Source organism: Dendrobates tinctorius, unplaced genomic scaffold (assembly GCF_039654945.1).
Source record: "Dendrobates tinctorius isolate UK_male_01 unplaced genomic scaffold, ASM3965494v1 ptg000377l, whole genome shotgun sequence".
NCBI lineage: Eukaryota > Metazoa > Chordata > Amphibia > Anura > Dendrobatidae > Dendrobates > Dendrobates tinctorius.
In genome coordinates this window covers 2256282-2276883 of record NW_027362043.1, presented here as the reverse complement: position 1 = coordinate 2276883, position 20602 = coordinate 2256282, and the positions used below count along the sequence as shown (strand labels likewise).

The 20602-nt window shown below is 48.6% G+C and overlaps 1 protein-coding gene across 1 annotated transcript in view; it reads left to right on the top strand.

Annotated features, from left to right (window-relative positions):
- Positions 1-20602, top strand: part of LOC141075888 (cartilage oligomeric matrix protein-like) — a 579419-nt gene that overhangs the window by 29339 nt on the left and 529478 nt on the right. The gene's annotated exons all lie outside the window — the stretch shown is intronic.

The window sequence follows — 20602 nt, the reverse complement described above, 5'->3', positions numbered from 1 at the left end:
TGCCTTTTCCAAACGGCATGTTTCAGCTCTTTTCAAAAATGCTCAAGAGGATTTAGGTCAGGCTCACTTCAGAATAATGTATTGTTTTCCTCTTAGCCATTGTTGTGTGTTTTTAAGCTGTATTTTTTGGTTTTGGGTCATTATCCTTTTGCAAGACCCATGACCTGCGTCTGAGACCAAGCTTTCTTGACACTGGGCAGCACATTTCTCTCTATAATCCCTTGATAGTCTTGAGATTTTATTGTAACCTGCACAGATTCTAGACACCCTGTGCCAGATGCAGCAAAGCAGCCCCAGAACCTAACAGAGCCTCCTCCATGTTTCACAGCAGGAATCGTGTTATTTTCTTGATATGCTTCATTTTTCCATCTGTGAACATAGAGCTGATGTGCCTTGCCAAAAAGTTCCATTTTTTTCTCATCTGTCCATAGGACATTCTCCAAGAAGCTTTGTGGCTTGTCAACATGTAGTTTGGCAAATTCTAGTCTGACTTTTTTTAAATTGTTTTTCAACAATGGTGTCCTCCTGGGTCATCTCCCATGAAGTCCATTTTGGCTCATACAAGGACCGATGCTGCGATCTGACACTGATGTTCCTTGAGCGTGAAGTTCACCTTTAATCTGTTTAGAAGATTTTCTGTGCTCTTTTGTTACCATTCGTATTATCCGTCTCTTTGATTTGTCATCAATTTTTCTCCTGCGGTGATGTCCAGGGAGGTTGCTTACAGTCCCATGAAGCTTACACTTCTGAATAATATGTACAACTGTAGTCACAGCAACATCAAGCTGCTTGGAGATGGTCTTATAACTTTTACCTTTAACATGTTTGTCTATAATTTTCTTTCTAACCTCCTGAGACAACTCTTTTCTTCGCTTCCGCTGGTCCATGTTGAGTGTGATGCAAAACATGTCACCAACCAGCAGAGTGAGTATCTGTAGTCCTATATACAGGCCCACTCACTGATTCCAAGACTGTAGACACCTGCGATGCTAATTAGTGGACACACCTTGATTTAACATGTCCCTTTTGTTAGGAGTGGCGGAAGGCACTAAATAAAAATATAAATAAAGTACCTTCACCACTCGGGGTCCACCGTGCAGAAGATGTAATAACTGCTGCTAGGTGACGGCAGAGCAATCTGGCGGTAATGTGCACAGGGGTTAATGGCACCCGATGTGCACTGCACAGACTCTGTTGAACTCACAGAGTCGTAGAAACAAAACACAAAAATGCTGAGTATGTTTAGGACACAGAACTACAGCGCTGCACCCGCGGTATGTGGTCACAGGAGTAGCACTAGATGGTGGTACTTACTCCATCTAGACCTACCGACAAGGAACAGGTGTAAAGCGTCACAATCGCGGACGCACGAAGAGCTGCAACTGCAGCGCGGCAAAGACAGAGCCGCTGTAAAGACACTGCTAACTAGCAGGCGCAATGCTGATGCTAGGCTGCTGAGGCAATGGAGCAATAGCGCGCTGGCACTGGCGCTGATACTGGCAATAACTCAGGCACTCTTACAAACATAGTATCAGAGGGTAGGGGTTTCCAATGAGTCATTCACCAGTCCATGCATCCATCAAACAAACATACAGCAGCAGTATGGCTATACTAGCGCATGGAGGAACAGCCATGCGCGCTTTTTATAGTGAACGGGACCTTCCGGATATATGGGGTATCAACGTACTCAGGACAAATTGCACAATAGCTTTTAGGGTCCTGTTACCCTTGGAAAAATAAGAATTGAGGGTGAAAAGATCATTTTTGTGGAAAAAAATATGATTTTTTAATTGTACGGCTGTACGTTATAAACTTCTGTGAGGCCCTTGGGGGTTGAAAGTTCTCACCACACATCTAGATAAGTTCCTTGGGGGGTCTAGTTTCCAAAATGGTGTCATTTGTGGGGGGTTTCCACTGTTTTGGTACATCAGGGGCCTTCCAAACACGACATGGTGTCCGATCTCAATTCCAGCCAAAAACGTCAAATGGCGCTGCTTCCCTTCCGAGCTCTGCCATGCACCCAAATAGTCGTTTACACCCACATACTGTATGAGGTATCAGCATACTCAGGACAAATTGCACAATAACTTTTAGGGTCCTGTTACCCTTGGAAAAATAAGAATTGAGGGTGAAAAGATCATTTTTGTGGAAAAAATATGATTTTTTAATTGTACGGCTGTACGTTGTAAACTTCTGTGAGGCCCTTGGGGGTTCAAAGTTCTCACCACATATCTAGATAAGTTCCTTGGGGGGTCTAGTTTCTAAAATGGTGTCATTTGTGGGGGTTTTCCACTGTTTTGGTACATCAGGGGCTTTCCAAACACGACATTGTGTCCGATCTCAATTCCAGCCAAAAACGTCAAATGGCGCTGCTTCCCTTCGGAGCTCTGCCATGCACCCAAATAGTCGTTTACACCCGCATATGAGGTATCAGCATACTCAGGACAAATTGCACAATAACTTTTAGGGTCCTGTAGTTGGGTCACCCTCCGAGGGCTGCGGGGTACTCGGTACCGGGCCGGTGTCAGCGGGATGTGTCACAGCAGCGGTGACCCGGACCGTGGCCCTGGGCGCCCAAGTAATGGCGATATGTGAATGGTGAATAGTTCGTGACGCCACTTTTGGTGTTCGGCAAGGGAGGTGTTAAGCCGATGCTGCAGACAGATCCTCTGGAACAGATGGTGTGGTGCAGCAGTGATGGTATAGCCCTCCACAGGCAGGGCTGATGTCCCAGGGCAGTGTAGATGTGGGGACTCTCAGATGGTGTAGTGTCCGGCGCAGGGGATGTAGCAGTGTCAGGCGGGCAGATGCAGGAAGGAATGGAGGACACCAGGGCATGTAAATCCAAAGCTTTACTCACAGTCTGTAGTGCCTCCGGGTCAGGGACTCAGTCAACCTCCAGGCAAGATGGAAAGCTCCCTTCCACACTCCGCCAACTTATGTGCCTTTTCTGAACGTCTCCTCTATAGCGCCTTTAAGTGTGAAGATCTCCTAGTACTGAGTTACACTGGAGTTCCTCCTGACAGATCTTCCCAAGAACTCTACTTGCACGGCAGACAGCTGTAGCCTGCTTCGGGGACTCTCTACTCCTGAGTCCTGGCTCACTATCCGTATTGCTGTTGTGCCCTCAAGTCTTAGATGGGAGCAGTGCATTTACAGCCCACTACTCCACCGGTGTCTGCTGCAGAACCATTAGTGTTCATTCAACCTCGGGGACCGGGCCCCGGCCTTGCGCTTAGAACTTCTAGGCAGGGTTCTTCCTCTAACCCACATCCTCTCTGTTCCCATTATCTCCTACGTTCCATACTTTTCTTTCCCTTCTATGGAAGCTCAGGCTTCAGGCCAATGTCCTTCTCATTCTTTCCTTTCCTTTCCCGTGCCAGCTGGCTCAGGTCACTGAGGCAGCTGCAGCACTCCTTCCTCCATCCCTTCTTCCAGGGATCCCCACTCCTCCCGAGTGGCTTCCTTCCACACTGACCTCCTGTCAGAATTACTTGTAATCCTAAACCATCCCGCTTTTTTATGCATCCTAAACTCTACCCGCCTCCCAGCACGTTTAGTGTTCCAAGCAGGGAACCACCAAAGGTGCTCTGCTTCTCTCTAAGCAAGGAGCCGCAATGTGGTTATGCTGAACTACTCTATTGTGTGGGGTGCGAGTGTTGGAGCGTGGTCAGGAGCCTCCAACTTACCTTGATGGTGGGGCACCACACCTTAGGAGAAGGTGCAGTACCTCTGTGGTGACTGAGCCTCAGGGGCGCCACATTGTCATGATCTCAGTGCGGGTTTGACTCACACACGTGGGGTTAATGTCTGGAACCAGTGCTGATGACTGGCATTTATGGGGTTAAAGATTGTGATCCCAGTGCAGGCTTACCTGCACACCTGGGGGTATGATTGTGGCCTCTCCCTGGTTCTGGGAGAGACTTCTTATAGCCTCAGGATGCTCCCATCCCCGTCAGTTATACTTTCGCCCTTGGCATTGTGTGGTGACCCCTGAGTGTGTTTGTGCTGTGTTCTGGTTGCTTGATTCTCTGTGTAGGACTCGGTCTGTTCTCTGGATATTGCTTTGGATTCTGCTTGGTACCTTCTATGTCTGTTTTGTTTTGACTTCTGCTTGGCCCTGACTATCCGTTCTGTCTCATCCCTGGTAACTGATATCTCTGTGTATGACCTCCGTTTTGCCTGACTCTGAGTATTTCTGTATAGTGTCCTGCCATCTCTGAAAGCAGGACGCTAAGCCCCGCCCCCTTGCAGTCACATGACCGTAGGTCCTGTGACTGCTTGCTAAACTTCAGCGTCCACAGGTCCTGTGTATCTGTACTTTCCGGTTTTACCTGACCCCGGGCCCCCCTACAGTGCGGGTGAGTCCCTGCTCAGCGGAGGCTGCACGCCGGCGCTGACAGGATCCTGACATTATAACTGACCGTTAAGTTTTTGGGTTTTTTTTTCTTTCTCTGCTGAGAAATATGGATCCCATCCAATCTCTTGCTGAGCAAATGAAAAATCTGAGTCAGATGTTTCAGGGTTTATCTCTGGAGCAGCAAGCTCTGGCTCGTTCTCAGCAGCAGGTTTCTGAGTGCGGGGGGCTTTAGCTGCTGGGTCTCTGGGGGCTGGGGCGAGTGATGTTGTTTTGGTGTCCCCAGAACCACCTGTTAAACTGCCTGATTTCTATTCTGTGAACAAAAAGGAGTTCAGGGTCTTCATGGTGGGGTGCAAACTCTTCTTTAGTTTGAGGCCACATTCCTCTGGGGACAAAAGTCAGAAGGTAGGGGTCATTATGTCTCTGTTAAGAGGGTCCCCACAAGCTTGGGCTTTCTCCCTTCCTCCCACTGCCCCTGAGAGAAGGTCTGTGAATGCGTTTTTTGAGGCCCTCGGGCACATATATGATAAGCCAGACCGAGTGCGATTGGCAAATGACATAGTGATGAATGTCTGTCAGGGGAAACACTCGGCTGAGTGGTTTTGTACAAAATTCCGCCACTGGGCCGCAGAGGTCTCTTGGGACGACACCGCACTCCGAGGACTTTCACAGAGGCTTGTCCGAGCGGTTACAGGATGCCTTGGCATTACATCCCCCACCTAACTCACTCGAGGACGCCATGACCCAGGCCGTCCGGATGGACCACAGGCTGCGGGCCAGGGGGTGATGCAGGCGGAGACTCCATTGTTCCCTAGTAGAAAAGAGACTGTTTCTGTGCCCATGGACGTAGGGGCTCTCTCCCTGAAGGAAAAGGAGAGACAACGCCGGAGAGAAAAGCAGTTATGCTTCTACTGTGGTAAAGCGGGACATTGGAAAAGGGAGTGTCCTGATTGTCCATCCTCAACCCGGTCGACGGGAAATGACTAGGTCTTGGTAGTCAGCGGGGAGACTACTCAGACCCTCAGGTACCCTTTTCTTAATTTTCTAAGGTGTTGCTTCATGTGGAACTGTTAGTGGACGATTGTTGTTTTCCCTCTACAGCTTTCGTGGACTGCGGATAATCCATCAATCTCATTGACTCCCAATTGGTCACACGCTGTAAGATAGGGACAGTTAGACTTAAAGTTCCGAGCAAAGTGGTGGCCATTGACTCCTCCCCCTCACTAAAGAGGGAATTCTCTTTATGTCTTACTTGTTTTCGCTCAAAGTGGGAGCTACCCATGTGGAAAAATTAAGTTGTTTGGTTCTGGACAATCTACCAGCAGGATTGGTGTTGGGCATGCCCTGGTTACAACGCCATAACCCAGTCATTAACTGCAAAACGGGGGAGATTGTTCAGTGGGGGTTTAATGATTCGATGTTAAGTGATAAGTCTGCATTATTGGTTGAACCTGTTAAATCTGTATCTGTGTCAGGCTAGTTTCACACTAGCGTTTAAACGACGCGCGCACGGCGCCGCTAAGCCACGCCCCCTGCCGGCTCCCTGCCCGCCCCTTCCTGTTATCGCCTCCTCCGAGCGCAGAGGGCTGCATGCGTTATGTGCACCCTATCTTTAGCATAGGGTGCGCAGGCCGTGCGCAACTATGAATATAGCGTGCGCTGCGCATTTTTGAATGTGCGCCGTGCTCGCCAAAATGCAACATGCTGCGTTCGGCGCGCACAGCGCAACCTCCAAAAATGCGCAGCGCACGCTATATTCATAGTTGCGCACGGCCTGCGCACCCTATAGCTAAAGATAGGGTGCGCATAACGCATGCAGCCCTCGGAGGAGGCGATAACAGGAAGGGGCGGGCAGGGAGCCGGCAGGGGACGTGGCTTAGCGGCGCCGTGCTCGCGTCGTTTAAACGCTAGTGTGAAACTAGCCTTATATGTCGAGCTGGAAGGTATTCCGGAGTACCTGAAAGAATTCGAAGATGTGTTCTCTGAAAGCGAGGCTGAGACGTTGCCGCCACATAGACCCTTTGACTGCGCTATCGAGTTAGTCCCGGGGGCCAAATTGCCTAAAGCCCGTCAGTTTAATTTATATGGCCCTGAGCGCTTGGCCATGAAAGATTACATTGCTGAGAGTCTTTGCAAAGGACACATACGTCCCTCAGTCTCTCCTGTGGCAGCAGGGTTTTTTTTGTAAAGAAAAAAGATGGTGGTTTACGTCTCTGCCTCGATTTTCGTGAGCTCAACAAGATTACTGTACGAAATACGTACCCCCCTTCCGTTGATTCCCGATTTGTGTAACCAACTTTCAGGGGCAAAATGGTTCTCCAAACTGGATCTTCGAGGGGCATATAATTTGATAAGGGTCCGGGAGGGGGATGAATGGAAAACCGCGTTCCTCACAGCCGAGGGACTGTTTGAAAATTTAGTCATGCCGTTTGGTCTTACCAATGCACCAACCATAATTCAGAATTTCATCAACGTGGTATTCTCGGATCTCGTTGGTCGTTTTGTTGTTATTTACTTAGACCATATTCTGATATACTCTCGCGACAGTCAATCTCATCTGAATCATGTACAAACCGTTCTCCAAAGACTGAGGGAAAATCATCTGTATGCCAAATTGGAGAAATGTGTGTTTTTTGTTCAAGAATTGTCTTTTTTGGGATTAATTGTGTCCTGTGAGGGTTTTCGCATGGACCCCAAGAAGGTGCAGGCCATTGCGGATTGGATGCAACCCCAAGACCTTAAGGGTCTTCAGCGCTTCTTGGGGTTCACCAATTATTGCCGCAAATTTATTCGGGGGTTTTCACAGGTGGTCAAACCACTCACAGATATTACTTGTAAAGGTGCGGATGTGAGAAACTGGTCCTTGCTCGCAAAAGAGGCCTTTGCGACCCTGAAAAGAAGCTTTATGTCTGCTCCCGTGTCAGTACAGCCAGATCCGTCTAAACCATTCGTCATGGAAGTGGACGCCTCTGAGGTGGGGGTGGGAGCGGTGTTGTCCCAAGGGCGTGCCACTCTAACCAACCTCAGGCCATGTGCTTTCGTTTCCAAGAAGTTCTCTGCTGCGGAAAGAAATTACGACGTAGGCAATAGAGAGCTTCTTGCGGTCAAACTGGCGTTTGAAGAATGGAGGCAGTTTTTGGAGGGGACCAGTCACCCGGTTACGGTGATCATGGATCACAAAAATTTGTCATACATTGAGTCTGCTAAAAGACTAACTCCCAGACAGGTCCGTTGGTCACTTTTTTTTTCCCGTTTTCAGTTTACGATTACATTTCGTCCAGGGTCTAAGAATGTCAAGGCTGACGCCTTATCGTGCAGTTTTCAGCCGGTGTCGCCCCCTGAGCCACCGTCCTCCATTCTTCACCCTGGGGTTGTGATAGCAGAGGTCTCGTCTGAATTGGAACGAGAGATTCAGGGGGCCCAGTCGCGGGCCCCGGTGGCCAAGCCGGAGGGGAAGTTGTTTATCCCAGAGCAACTTCGCCTGAAACTCTTGCAGGAGTTCCATGAATCCAAGCTGAGTGCTCACCCTGGTATTTCAGCCACGCATTTGGCGGTGGCTAGGATCATTTGGTGGCCTACCCTTGGTTCGGACATAAAAAAATTAATTGCTGATTGTGGGATCTGCGCTCATTCTAAAAGTTCTCATAGCCGGCCGGCAGGGGAGCTGATGCCCTTGGCAGTGCCTGAAAGACCATGGACTCACTTATCCGTGGATTTTGTTACCAATCTCCGTCCATCTAAGGGTAATACAGTGGTATGGGTAGTGGTGGACAGATTTTCTAAGCAGGCTCATTTTGTACCCCTGTCCGCACTACCGTCAGCTGAGACGTTGTCCAGGTTGTTTGTGCAGCATGGGGTACCCCTGAATGTGGTGTCGGATCGTGGTGTGCAGTTTGTGGCTAAGTTTTGGCGTGCTTTCTGCAAAAAAATTAGGGATGTCTCTGTCCTTTTTGTCTGCATACCATCCTGAGAGCAATGGTCAGACGGAGCGCACTAACCAGTCCCTGGAACAAATCCTCAGGTGTCTAACCTCTGCTAGACAGAATGACTGGTGCGATGCACTGCCATTGGCTGAATTTGCCTTCAATAGTCAGGTGAGTCAATCCACGGGTATGACTCCTTTTTTGATCAATTATGGGTTCAGTCCTCATTTTGGTGAGTTTTCTCGTCTGGATTCGGGGTGTCCCGGGGCTGAGGGCTCTGTTCAGCGATTACAGAATATGGAGAATATCTAGGTCTCAGGGCAGGTATAAGTTTTTCGCGGACAGAAAACGAACACCAGGGCCCACGTTTCAGGTTGTAGACAAGGTTTGGCTCTCCACACGAAACATTAAGTTGAAGGTTCCTTCAGCCAAGTTGGGGCCCAAATTCATTGGCCCATACAAGATTGTGGAAAAAATCAATCCAGTGGCGTATAGTGTTATGAATGAGTCACCGTAGGAGGCAAAAACAGAAATACTAGCTAAGTCCAGAAAAACAGAGAAGTTGGCAGCTATCGGATTGCAGACCCCTGAACCTATCAACAACAACTAGCAGTAGCCGTGGGGGGTTCCTATGGTGCCCTAGACCCCTCGATCTCAGCCGGAGAACTAAATAGCCTAAAGACAGAAAGGGAAATCTAAACTGCCCCAGAGCAGACCCCAAAGCAATAGGCAGCCCCCAACATATAATGACGGTGAAGCAAGATGATAAAACACTCACACAGATAGAAAGATAGGCTGAGCAAATGATGGTGCCCAAGCTAACTAAATAGGACAGGATAGAAAAGCTGCTATCTGCAATCTGCCAAAACCCTATCAAAACAAGAGCCAACAGACTGATAGGGAAAAAAGCCCTGAAGATGCTAGGCTTCAAAAAGACTATATCAGTACTCAGGTATTTTCTGAAGACAGAGCAAAAAGGAATTCAGCTCACCCCAGCAGGGAATGGCAGAAATCCAGAAAAACAAGGCAAAACCAAAACCAAAACACAAATGCAAAAAGCAGAGCAGAAAACTTAGCTTTTGAGGAGCAGGAATCAGACTGGTCTCCTAGAATCCCTCTGAGAAATCACCCGCAAGGCAGAAGGGCGTTGGCTGCCTTACATCCAGTCAGCAATTCCAGTCACCCAGTCATCATCATCCTGCTCAGGTGCTTGGTAATCAGCCTCACTACCTTCTTTCACCAGAAGAGGGAGTTCATCAGACCTCAATGGTGAAGGGGAAAATGAACTCACAACAGTACCTCCCCCTTGAGGAGGGGTCACCGAACCCTCATCCACGCCACCAGGGTGATCGGGGTGAGCCCGATGAAAGGCACGCACCAATCTTTTGGCATGAATATCAGAGGCAGAGACCCAGGAATTATCCTCCTGACCATAACCCTTCCTCTTAACCAAATACTGGAGTCTCCGTCTATCCAGACGGGAATCCAGTATCTTCTCTACCTCATATTCCATGTTACCTTCAACCAATACAGGGTCCGGAGGTGCCACCCCAGGAACAACTGGTTCAACAAACCTCTTCAACAAGGACTTATGAAACACATTATGGATTTTAAATGTGACAGGAAGAGCCAAACGAAAAGAGACCGGATTAATAATCTCCAAAATCTTGTAAGGTCCAATAAATCTAGGCTTAAACTTAGGAGAAGCCACCTTCATAGCAATATTTTTTGATGATAACCAAACCATATCACCAACCTTAAACTGGGGACCAATGGTCCTATGTCGGTTGGAAAACCACTGGGCCTTTTCCTGGGCGAGAGATAACTTATCCACCACTTGGTCCCAGATCTGGTGCATTCTCTCCACCACAGTGTCAACACCTGGGCAGGCAGAAGGCTCCACCTGCCCTGAAGAAAATCGAGGATGAAACCCAAAGTTACAAAAAAAAGGTGACATCAAAGTGGCAGAACTAGCTCTATTATTTAAAGCAAATTCGGCCAAGGGCAAAAATGAAACCCAATCATCCTGATCAGCGGAAATAAAACATCTCAAATACGACTCCAAGGTCTGGTTTGTTCTCTCCGTCTGCCCATTGGTCTGAGGGTGAAAAGCAGGGGAGAAGGACAACTGAATTCCCAGCTTGGAACAGAAAGTCCTCCAAAATCTAGACACAAACTGAACTCCTCTGTCAGATACAATGTTCTCAGGAATCCCGTGCAAGCGAACCACCTGTTGCAAAAACAGGGGCACCAACTCAGAGGAAGATGGCAACTTAGGGAGTGGTACAAGATGAACCATCTTAGAGAACCTATCACAAATCACCCAAATAACAGTCATTCTCTGAGAGACAGGCATATCAGAGATGAAATCCATTGAAATATGGGTCCATGGCCTCCTGGGGACCGGCAAAGGCATCAACAACCCACTAGAGCGAGAACAAGGTTTAGACTGGGAGCAAGTTCCACAGGACTGCACAAAATTCCTGACATCACGAGACAAGGCGGGCCACCAAAAAGACCGACTCACCAGATCTCTAGTACCAAAAATACCTGGATGACCAGCCAATGCAGAGCAATGAACTTCAGACATCACTCTCTTCTTCCACTGGTCAGGAACATACAACTTTCCACTGGGACAATGCTCAGGTTTGTCCTCCTGGAACTCTTCCAGAGCACGTCTCAAATCGGGCGAGATGGCAGAAAGAACTACCCCTTCGCCTAAGATGGTAGCAGGCTTGGTCACCACAGGAGAATCAGCAAAGAAGCTCCTAGAGAGAGCGTCAGCCTTGACATTCTTAGTGCCAGGAAGAAAAGAGACCACAAAATCAAAATGTGTAAAAAACAAGGCCCACCTAGCCTGTCTAGGGTTCAAGCGTTTGGCCGACTCCAGGTAAATCAAATTCTTGTGGTCAGTGAGGACCACGACTTGATGTTTAGCTCCCTCCAACCAGTGTCTCCACTCCTCAAATGCTCATTTCATGGCTAACAGTTCCCGATTCCCCACATCATAGTTACGTTCAGATGGAGAGAACTTTCAGGAAAAGAAAGCACAAGGATTCATTTTAGATGTTACAGGATCCTTTTGGGACAAAACAGCTCCTGCACCAATCTCAGAAGCGTCCACCTCTACCTGGAACGGGAGTGAGACATCAGGTTGCCGCAAAACCGGGGCAGAAGTGAATCTTCGCTTCAGCTCCTGAAAGGAAGAAACAGCCTCCGGAGACCAATTCAACACATCAGCACCCTTCTTAGTCAGATCAGTCAATGGCTTGGCAATACTAGAAAATTTTGCTATAAATTTCCGATAAAAATTAGCAAAACCCAAAAACTTCTGGAGGGCCTTCAAAGAAGTGGGCTGAACCCAATCATAAATGGCCTGTACCTTGGCCGGGTCCATTTCAATAGTTGACGGAGACAAAATAAATCCCAAAAATGAAATCCTCTGTACCCCAAAAAGGCATTTCGATCCTTTGACATACAGGGAATTCTCCCTCAAGATCCGGAACACAGTCCGAACATGTTCCACATGAGAATCCCAATCCTTGGAGAAGATCAAAATATCATCCAGATAGATAATCAAAAATTTATCCACAAAGTCCCGGAAAATGTCGTTCATGAAGCACTGGAAGACAGAAGGGGCATTAGTGAGCCCAAAAGGCATCACCAGGTACTCAAAATGTCCCTCCATAGTATTAAACGCCGTCTTCCATTCATCCCCATGCTTAATGCGGATAAGATTATACGCCCCCCTGAGGTCAAGCTTGGTAAACCAGCAAGCACCTTTAACTCTGGAGAATAGATCCGAAATCAGGGGTAACGGACACTGATATTTAATAGCAATTTTGTTGAGGGCACGATAATCAATACAAGGCCTTAATCAACCATCCTTTTTGGCCACGAAAAAAAAACCGGCACCTAAGGGTGAAGAGGATGGTCTAATATGACCCTTCTCCAATGCCTCCTTAATATAGGATCGCATAGCCTCGTGCTCGGGTACAGATAAATTGAAGAGCCGACCCTTGGAAAAATTACACCCCGTGCTCAGTTCAATTGCACAGTCATAACTCCTATGAGGAGGCAAAAACGCAGACTCAGGCTGAGTTCACACGTGGCGTTTTTTTCGCGTTTCCGCAGCTGTTTTAACCGTGCGATTTTGCCGCGAAAACGCGAAAAATAAGCATCCCATGCATTCCTATGGGATTCCGCAATGCTGTGCTAATGCTGCGGTTTTTACCGCGGCGGAATCGCTTCGCGGTAAAAACCGCAGCATGCTCATTAATTTGCGGAATCGCGGCGATCCCGCACCCATAGGAATGCATTGTTCCGCTTACTTCCCACATGTGGCTGTGCACACCATGCGGAAAGTAAGCAGAACAATGGCGGATGGTACCCACGGTCTGGAGGAGAGGAGACTGTCCTCCGGGCTTTGGGTACCATATCCCTGTAAAAAATAGAATTTAAAAATAAAAAATATTGTTATTCTCACCCTCCGACGTCCCGCGCAGTCTTCCCGCTTCTCTTCATGCTCCCGTTCCCAGTAGTCCTTTGCGAAAATGCCCGCGATGGCGTCCGTTCTCGCGGGATCGCAAAGTCTCGCGGTCATTCTCGCGACGTCATCGCGAATCACCGCGAGACATCGCGATCCCGCGAGAACTGACGTCATCGCGGGCATTTTCGCAAAGGATTACTGGGAACGGATGCGCGGGACGTCGGAGGGTGAGAATAACACTATTTTTAATTTTTTTTTACATTTTATCTTTTACTACTGATGCTGCATAGGCAGCCTCAGTAGTAAAAAGTTGGTCACACTCGTCAAGCACTATGTTTGACGAGTGTGACCAATCTGTCAATCAGTTCACCCAGCGATGCTACAGATCGCTTGGAAAACGCTAGCATTTTGCAAGCTAAATACGCTTGCAAAATGCTAGTTTTTCCGCGGGAAAATAGCGGGAATTTAAAATGCGGTTTTCCCGCGGACTGGAATTCCGGAATTCTCGCTGTAATTTCCGCGAGAGTTCCGGTACGTGTTGTGAGAATCATGTGGGAATAGTGGATGAGGGCAGGTATATCTCGCCCAGATTCCTTTCCTATGTGGCCTAGTCTGGTCAGTATCGCACCTGCTTGCTAATGAATAATGGGAGGTGGATATAAAAGGATGCCAGGTGGTTGTGTGAGTGTCTCAGCCTGGGAACACAGAGAGCCTGTCTGTGTGAGAGACACACGTGAGTGAGAGCAGTGCCCACTGCAACTGTGGTTTGGCTGGACGGGAGAAGCCCGCCAGTTGGTAGTTAGGTTGTACTTTGTTTAGTTAGTGCCGGACAGGCAAGGATTTGTTTTATGTTTTATTTCCTTTTGCTTTGCTTTCACCATTAATAAACCTGACCCAGTGTCAGTTATACCCAAATCCCAGCTCTGCGCCTGAGTTTCATGCTGAACGCACGTGACTTTTGACCCCAGCAAAGGCGATCCCGGAGTGTTTTATCACATTGTGGTGGAGAATGCGGGCAATGACCTGCAGTTCCCGTTTTCAGTCATGGCGGGTGATACGGAGGAGACCGGGGAAAAGGAGGAGGCCGACAGCCGTCCACCTCCCCGTTTGCCGGATTTAGAAGTTCAGAAAGATGACTTCCAAAGCGAGCAAATAAAGGATCCTACCCTTTCTCAGGCTAGGACAAATGTAAAAGTGATAAACGGGGTACCCGTAGAACCTGGCTCTAGGCTGGCATATCCTTACATGGTTCTGGAGAATGATTTACTCTATCAGATAGAGAAAAAGGGGGAAGGTACGGTGCAACTATTAGTCATGCCAAAACCCTACCGGCGGCAGGTGCTGGACCTGGCCCACGGACATGTGATGGGAGGTCACCTGGGAGTCCAGAAAACCACCGAAAGGATATTACACTGTTTTGTTTGGCCAGGCATGCATCACGATATTCGTGTATATTGTGAGTCTTGTCCTGACTGCCAAGCCTCTGCACCTAAGCCCCGGTTCTGTAGCCCTTTGGTACCCCTACCTATTATTGAAGTCCCGTTTGAGAGGATTGGGATGGATTTAGTTGGACCCCTTCCACGGTCTGCACGTGGACACCAACATATCCTGGTCATCTTGGATTATGCCACTCGTTACCCGGAGGCCATCCCTTTGCGTAACACGGCCACCAAGACGATTGCCAAGGAACTGGTGCATGTGTTTAGTCGGGTCGGTATACCAAAACAGATACTCACCGACCAGGGGACCCCCTTTATGTCCAGGATAATGAAGGAGCTCTGCCGGTTGTTACAAATCGAACCGTTACGCACATCCGTGTATCACCCTCAAACAGACGGGTTGGTTGAACGGTTCAATAAAACTCTGAAGCAGATGCTGAGAAAGGTGATAGACAAGGATGGGAAGAACTGGGACTATTTACTTCCGTATTTGCTTTTTGACATCAGGGAAGTACCCCAGTCTTCCACGGGATTCTCGCCTTTCGAGTTATTGTACGCCCGACGTCCTCGCGGACTGTTAGGCTGAGTTCACACGTGGCGTTTTTTTCGCGGCGCTTTTAACCGCGCGATTTTGCCGCGAAAACGCGAAAAATAAGCATCCCATGCATTCCTATGGGATTCCGCAATGCTGTGCTAATGCTGAGGTTTTTACCACGGCGGAATCGCTTTGCGGTAAAAACCGCAGCATGCTCATTATTTTGCGGAATTGCGGCGATCCCGCACCCATAGGAATGCATTGTTCCGCTTACTTCCCGCATGTGGCTGTGCACACCATGCGGAAAGTAAGCAGAAAAATTGCGGATGGTACCCACGGTCCGGAGGAGAGGAGACTGTCCTCCGGGCTTTGGGTACCATATCCCTGTAAAAAAAAAATTATAAAATAAAAAATATTGTTATTCTCACCCTCCGACGTCCTGCGCAGCATTCTCGCTTCTCTCCATGCTCCGGTCCCAGTAATCCTTTGCGAAAATGCCCGCGATGGCGTCCGATCTCGCGGGATCGCGAAGTCTCGCGGTCATTCGCGCGACGTCATCGCGAATAACCGTGAGACGTCGCGATCCCGCGAGAACAGACGTCATCGCGGGCATTTTCGCAAAGGATTACTGGGAACGGATGCGCGGGACGTCGGAAGGTAAGAATAACAGTATTTTTTATTTTTTTTTTACATTCTATCTTTTACTATTGATGCCGCATAGGCAGCCTCTGTAGTAAAAAGTTGGTCACACTTGTCAAACACTATGTTTGATGAGTGTGACCAACCTGTCAATCAGTTCTCCAAGCGATGCTACAGATCGCTTGGAAAACGCTAGCATTTTGCAAGCTAAATACGCTTGCAAAATGCTAGTTTTTCCGCGGGAAAATCGCGGGAATTTAAAATGCGATTTTCCCGCGGACTGGAATTCCAGAATTCTCGCTGTAATTTCCGCGAGAGTTCCGGTACGTGTGCACTTAGCCTTAGACGTTGCAAAAGAAACCTGGGAGGGTCAGGTCACTCCGTTTAAAACGGTGATAGATCACGTCACACAAATACAGGACCGTATTGCGGCTGTTATGCCTATAGTCAAAGAACACATGATGCAGGCTCAAGGAGCCCAAAAAAGAATCTATGATAGGGGCGCCAAGATCCGTACATTTGCACCCGGAGATAGGGTGTTGATCCTGGTCCCCACGGTGGACAGTAAGTTCCTGGCAAAGTGGCAGGGCCCCTTTGAGATTTAGGAAAGAGTTGGTGAAGTAAACTACAAAGTATACCAGGCAGGTAAGCGGAAACCTGAACAGATTTATCATGTAAATCTGATAAAACCCTGAAAAGATCGGTCTGCCTTGTCAGCGGAGCTGGCCCGTCCCGTCTGCTCGCATACCGTACCGGAGGTACGGGTTGCAGAGACTCTCTTGGAGCGGCAAAAGACTGAGGTCAGGCAGTTTCTACTTCACAACCAAAAGTTTTTCTCAGAAAAACCCGGGCAGACTACGCTAATGAAACATGACATCATAACAGAACCTGGTGTCACAGTTCACGTAAAGCCCTACCGAATCCCGGAAGCGCGCCGTGAAGCCGTTTCCCGAGAAGTGAAGGCAATGTTAGAGTTAGGTGTCATTGAGGAATCGCACAGTGCGTGGTCCAGCCCGATTGTGCTAATTCCTAAACCGGACGGCACCATCCGGTTCTGCAATGACTTCAGGAAACTGAATGCGGTCTCAAAATTTGATGCCTACCGTATGCCCCGGGTCGACGAGTTAATAGATCGGTTAGGAAAAGCCCGGTATATTACGACCCTAGACCTAACAAAGGGGTATTGGCAGATCCCTCTGGCGGAGGCTGCCAGAGAAAAGATGGCATTTGCTACCCCAGAAGGTCTATTTCAGTATGTGTATATGCCGTTTGGACTGCACGGAGCACCGGCGACCTTCCAGAGACTGATGGATCGAGTCCTGAGGCCACATAGGCAGTACGCTTCGGCCTATTTGGACGACATTGTCATTTACTGCTTGGACTGGGAGACTCATCTCCAGAAAGTTCAAGCTATGATTGACGACCTGTGGGAGGCAGGTCTAACCGCGAACCCCAAGAAATGTCACATCGGGCTAGAAGAAGCCCGGTATTTGGGGTATGTAATTGGGAGGGGTGTTGTTAAACCCCAGGTTGATAAGATTCAGGCGGTTCAGGACTGGCCACAACCTGTCAACAAGAAGCAGGTGCAAGCCTTCCTGGGGATCGCCGGCTATTATCGCCGGTTCATACCCAATTTTGCAGCCATCGCTACCCCTCTGACAGATCTTACAAAAGGGAAAGACTCCGTCATGATTAAATGGAGTTTAGCGGCTGAAAAAGCCTTCCATAGCCTAAAACGGGCACTTTGCTCTCAGCCCGTACTGGTGACTCCGGACTTCCGCAGCGAGTTTGTGGTACAAACGGATGCCTCTGATACCGGTATCGGGGCAGTACTCTCACAAGTGAGGGACGGAGTGGAACACCCAGTCCTCTATCTCAGCAGGAAGCTGAATAAACAGGAGCAAAGGTATGCAGTCGTAGAAAAAGAGTGCCTCGCCATTAAGTGGGCTTTAGAGGCCCTCAAATATTACCTGGTGGGCCGAAAGTTCAGGCTGATCATGGACCATGCCCCTCTCAAGTGGATGCACTTGAACAAGGAACGGAATAGCCGGGTGACCCGGTGGTTCCTTGCCCTGCAGGCCTACACTTTTACGGTGGAGCACCGCCCAGGGGTACAGATGGGAAATGCAGATGCCCTGTCCCGAGTGCACTGTTTGGCAGGTGTCATTGCTCGACCGGAGAGGTCTGAGCAGAGGGGGGGGATATGTGAGAATCATGTGGGAATAGTGGATGAGGGCAGGTATATCTCGCCCAGATTCCTTTCCTATGTGGCCTAGTCTGGTCAGTATCGCACCTGCTTGCTAATGAATAATGGGAGGTGGATATAAAAGGATGCCAGGTGGTTGTGTGAGTGTCTCAGCCTGGGAACACAGAGAGCCTGTCTGTGTGAGAGACACACGTGAGTGAGAGCAGTGCCCACTGCAACTGTGGTTTGGCTGCACGGGAGAAGCCCGCCAGTTGGTAGTTAGGTTGTACTTTGTTTAGTTAGTGCCGGACAGGCAAGGATTTGTTTTATGTTTTATTTCCTTTTGCATTGCTTTCACCATTAGTAAACCTGACCCAGTGTCAGTTATACCCGAATCCCAGCTCTGCGCCTGAGTTTCATGCTGAACGCACGTGACCTTTGACCCCAGCAAAGGCGATCCCGGAGTGTTTTATCACAGTGTGCACTTAGCCTCATTCTCACTAAATACATCATAAAAGTCCGCCAAATAGTCAGGAACATCATGAGACTGAGGAGAGGTGGAAAAAAACAGAGCCTCACTAAGGGCACACCGACAACCCCAACTCACCACAGACACAGATTTCCAATCCAAAACTGGATTATGAATTTGCAACCAGGGAAACCCCAGAACAATGGTATCATGCAAATTATGCAACACTAAAAATCTGCAATTTTCTTGATGGTCTGGGGCGACCCGCATTACCACCTGGGTCCAAAACTGAGGTTTATTTTTCGCCAAAGGAGTAGCATCAATCCCCCTCAAAGGGATAGGTGTCCGCAGAGGTGTCATCGGAAATCCACAACGTTTAGCAAAATCCAAATCCATTAGGTTCAGGGCTGCTCCCGAATCCACAAAAGCCTTGGCGGAAAATGTGGACAGGGAGCAGATCAGAGTAATTGCCAGAAGAAACTTAGGTTGAACACCACCCACAGAAAACGTGTGTGCAAAACGTTTCTCTCGTTTAGGACAGACAGAAATAATATGCGAGGCATCTCCTCCCCAAAAAACACAGCTTATTACGCCTTCTGAACTCCTGACGTTGCTCCCTGGACAAAACTCTATCACATTGCATAGGTTCAGACACTTGTTCAACAGGTGGCAACACCTCTTGTGCAGTCCTGCGTTCACGTAAACGCCGATCAACCTGAATGGCTAATGACATAGAATTGTCAAGACCAGAGGGAACAGGAAATCCCACCATAGTATCTTTTACGGCTTCTGACAAACCCTTCCGAAAGAGAGCTGCCAAGGCATTATCATTCCAGGTAGTAAGGACCGCCCACTTTCGGAATTTTTGACAGTACAGTTCTGCAGAATTTCGACCCTGGCTCAATGCCAACAGGGTCTTTTCAGCCTGATCAATAGCATTAGGTTCGTCATACAACAGCCCCAAGGCTTGAAAAAATGCATTCACATTAGTCAGAATAGGATCATCTGGTTTCAAAGAAAACGCCCAATCCTGGGGATCGCCACGCAGCAAAGAGATGACAATTTTAACCCGCTGTGCGGAGCTCCCTGACGAGTTAGGGTTTAAGGCAAAAAATAATTTACAATTATTTTTGAAATTCAAAAATTTAGACCGATCCCCAAAAAACACATCAGGAGTAGGGATCTTTGGTTCAGCAGCATGTGAATGAGCAAGGTAGGCGGAAATTCCCCGTACTTCCGCAGCGAGCTGCTCCACACGATCAGACAATTGCTTTATCTCCACTGAGAGAAAAAAAAATTCCCCCTACGGCCTCAGAGATATAGAGGAAAAAATAAAAAATATACACACTTTTTTTTTTTTTTTTTACAATTCTTTCCTGCTATTGAGTACCCTAGGATCTGCGGTATGGCTGGTGATTCTGTTATGAATGAGTCACCGTAGGAGGCAAAAACAGAAATACTAGCTAAGTCCAGAAAACCAGAGAAGTTGGCAGCTATCAGATTGCAGACCCCTAAACCTATCAACAACAACTAGCAGTAGCCGTAGGGGGTTCCTACGGTGCCCTAGGCCCATCGATCACAGCCGGAGAACTAAATAGCCTAAAGACAGAAAGGGAAACCTAAACTGCCCCAGAGCAGACCCCAAAGCAATAGGCAGCCCCCAACATATAATGACGGTGAAGCAAGATGAAAAAACACTCACACAGATAGAAAGATAGGCTGAGCAAATGATGGGGCCCAAGCTAACTAAATTGGACAGGATAGAAAAGCTGCTGTCTGCAATCCGCCAAAACCCTATCAAAACAAGAGCCAACAGACTGATAGGGAAAAAAGCCCTGAAGACGCTAGGCTTCAAAAAGACTATATCAGTACTCAGGTATTTTCTGAAGACAGAGCGAAAAGGAATTCAGCTCACCCCAGCAGGGAATAGCAGAAATCCAGAAAAACAAGGCAAAACAAAACCAAAACACAAATGCTAAAAGCAGAGCAGAAAACTTAGCTTTTGAGGAGCAGGAATCAGACTGGTCTCCTAGAATCCCTCTGAGAAATCACCAGCAAGGCAGAAGGGCGTTGGCTGCCTTATATCCAGTCAGCAATTCCAGTCACCCAGTCATCATCATCCTGCTCAGGTGCTTGGTAATCAGCCTCACTACCTTCCTTCACCAGAAGAGGGAGTTCATTAGACCTCATAGGTGAAGGGGAAAATGAACTCACAACAGCCGCAGCTGCGCTGGCCCCTGCATCTTGCGGCGCTGTGGGGGGTGCGGTGGCGTCCACCTCTGCATCTGCTCTTGCCACAGACATTCTCCTTCCCCCTAGTTATCGTTGGCCAGGCCGTGGGTTGCGTTGACTCACCGGTTGCCGCTTTGCAGGCTGGATGATCGGGGGGACGCCGGGACTGCAGGCCTCTGCTCCTCACTTCCCGCGCACTGGCCTCTTCCCGCGCAGCGCTTCACTTTTTCGAGCTTTTCGGCTCGCTCCACCCACGACGGCCTGCCCCTTTGGCTTCCCGCGCGCGCCAAGTGGCGGGGTAATGGCGGCAATTGCGCAAATAATCTATGGC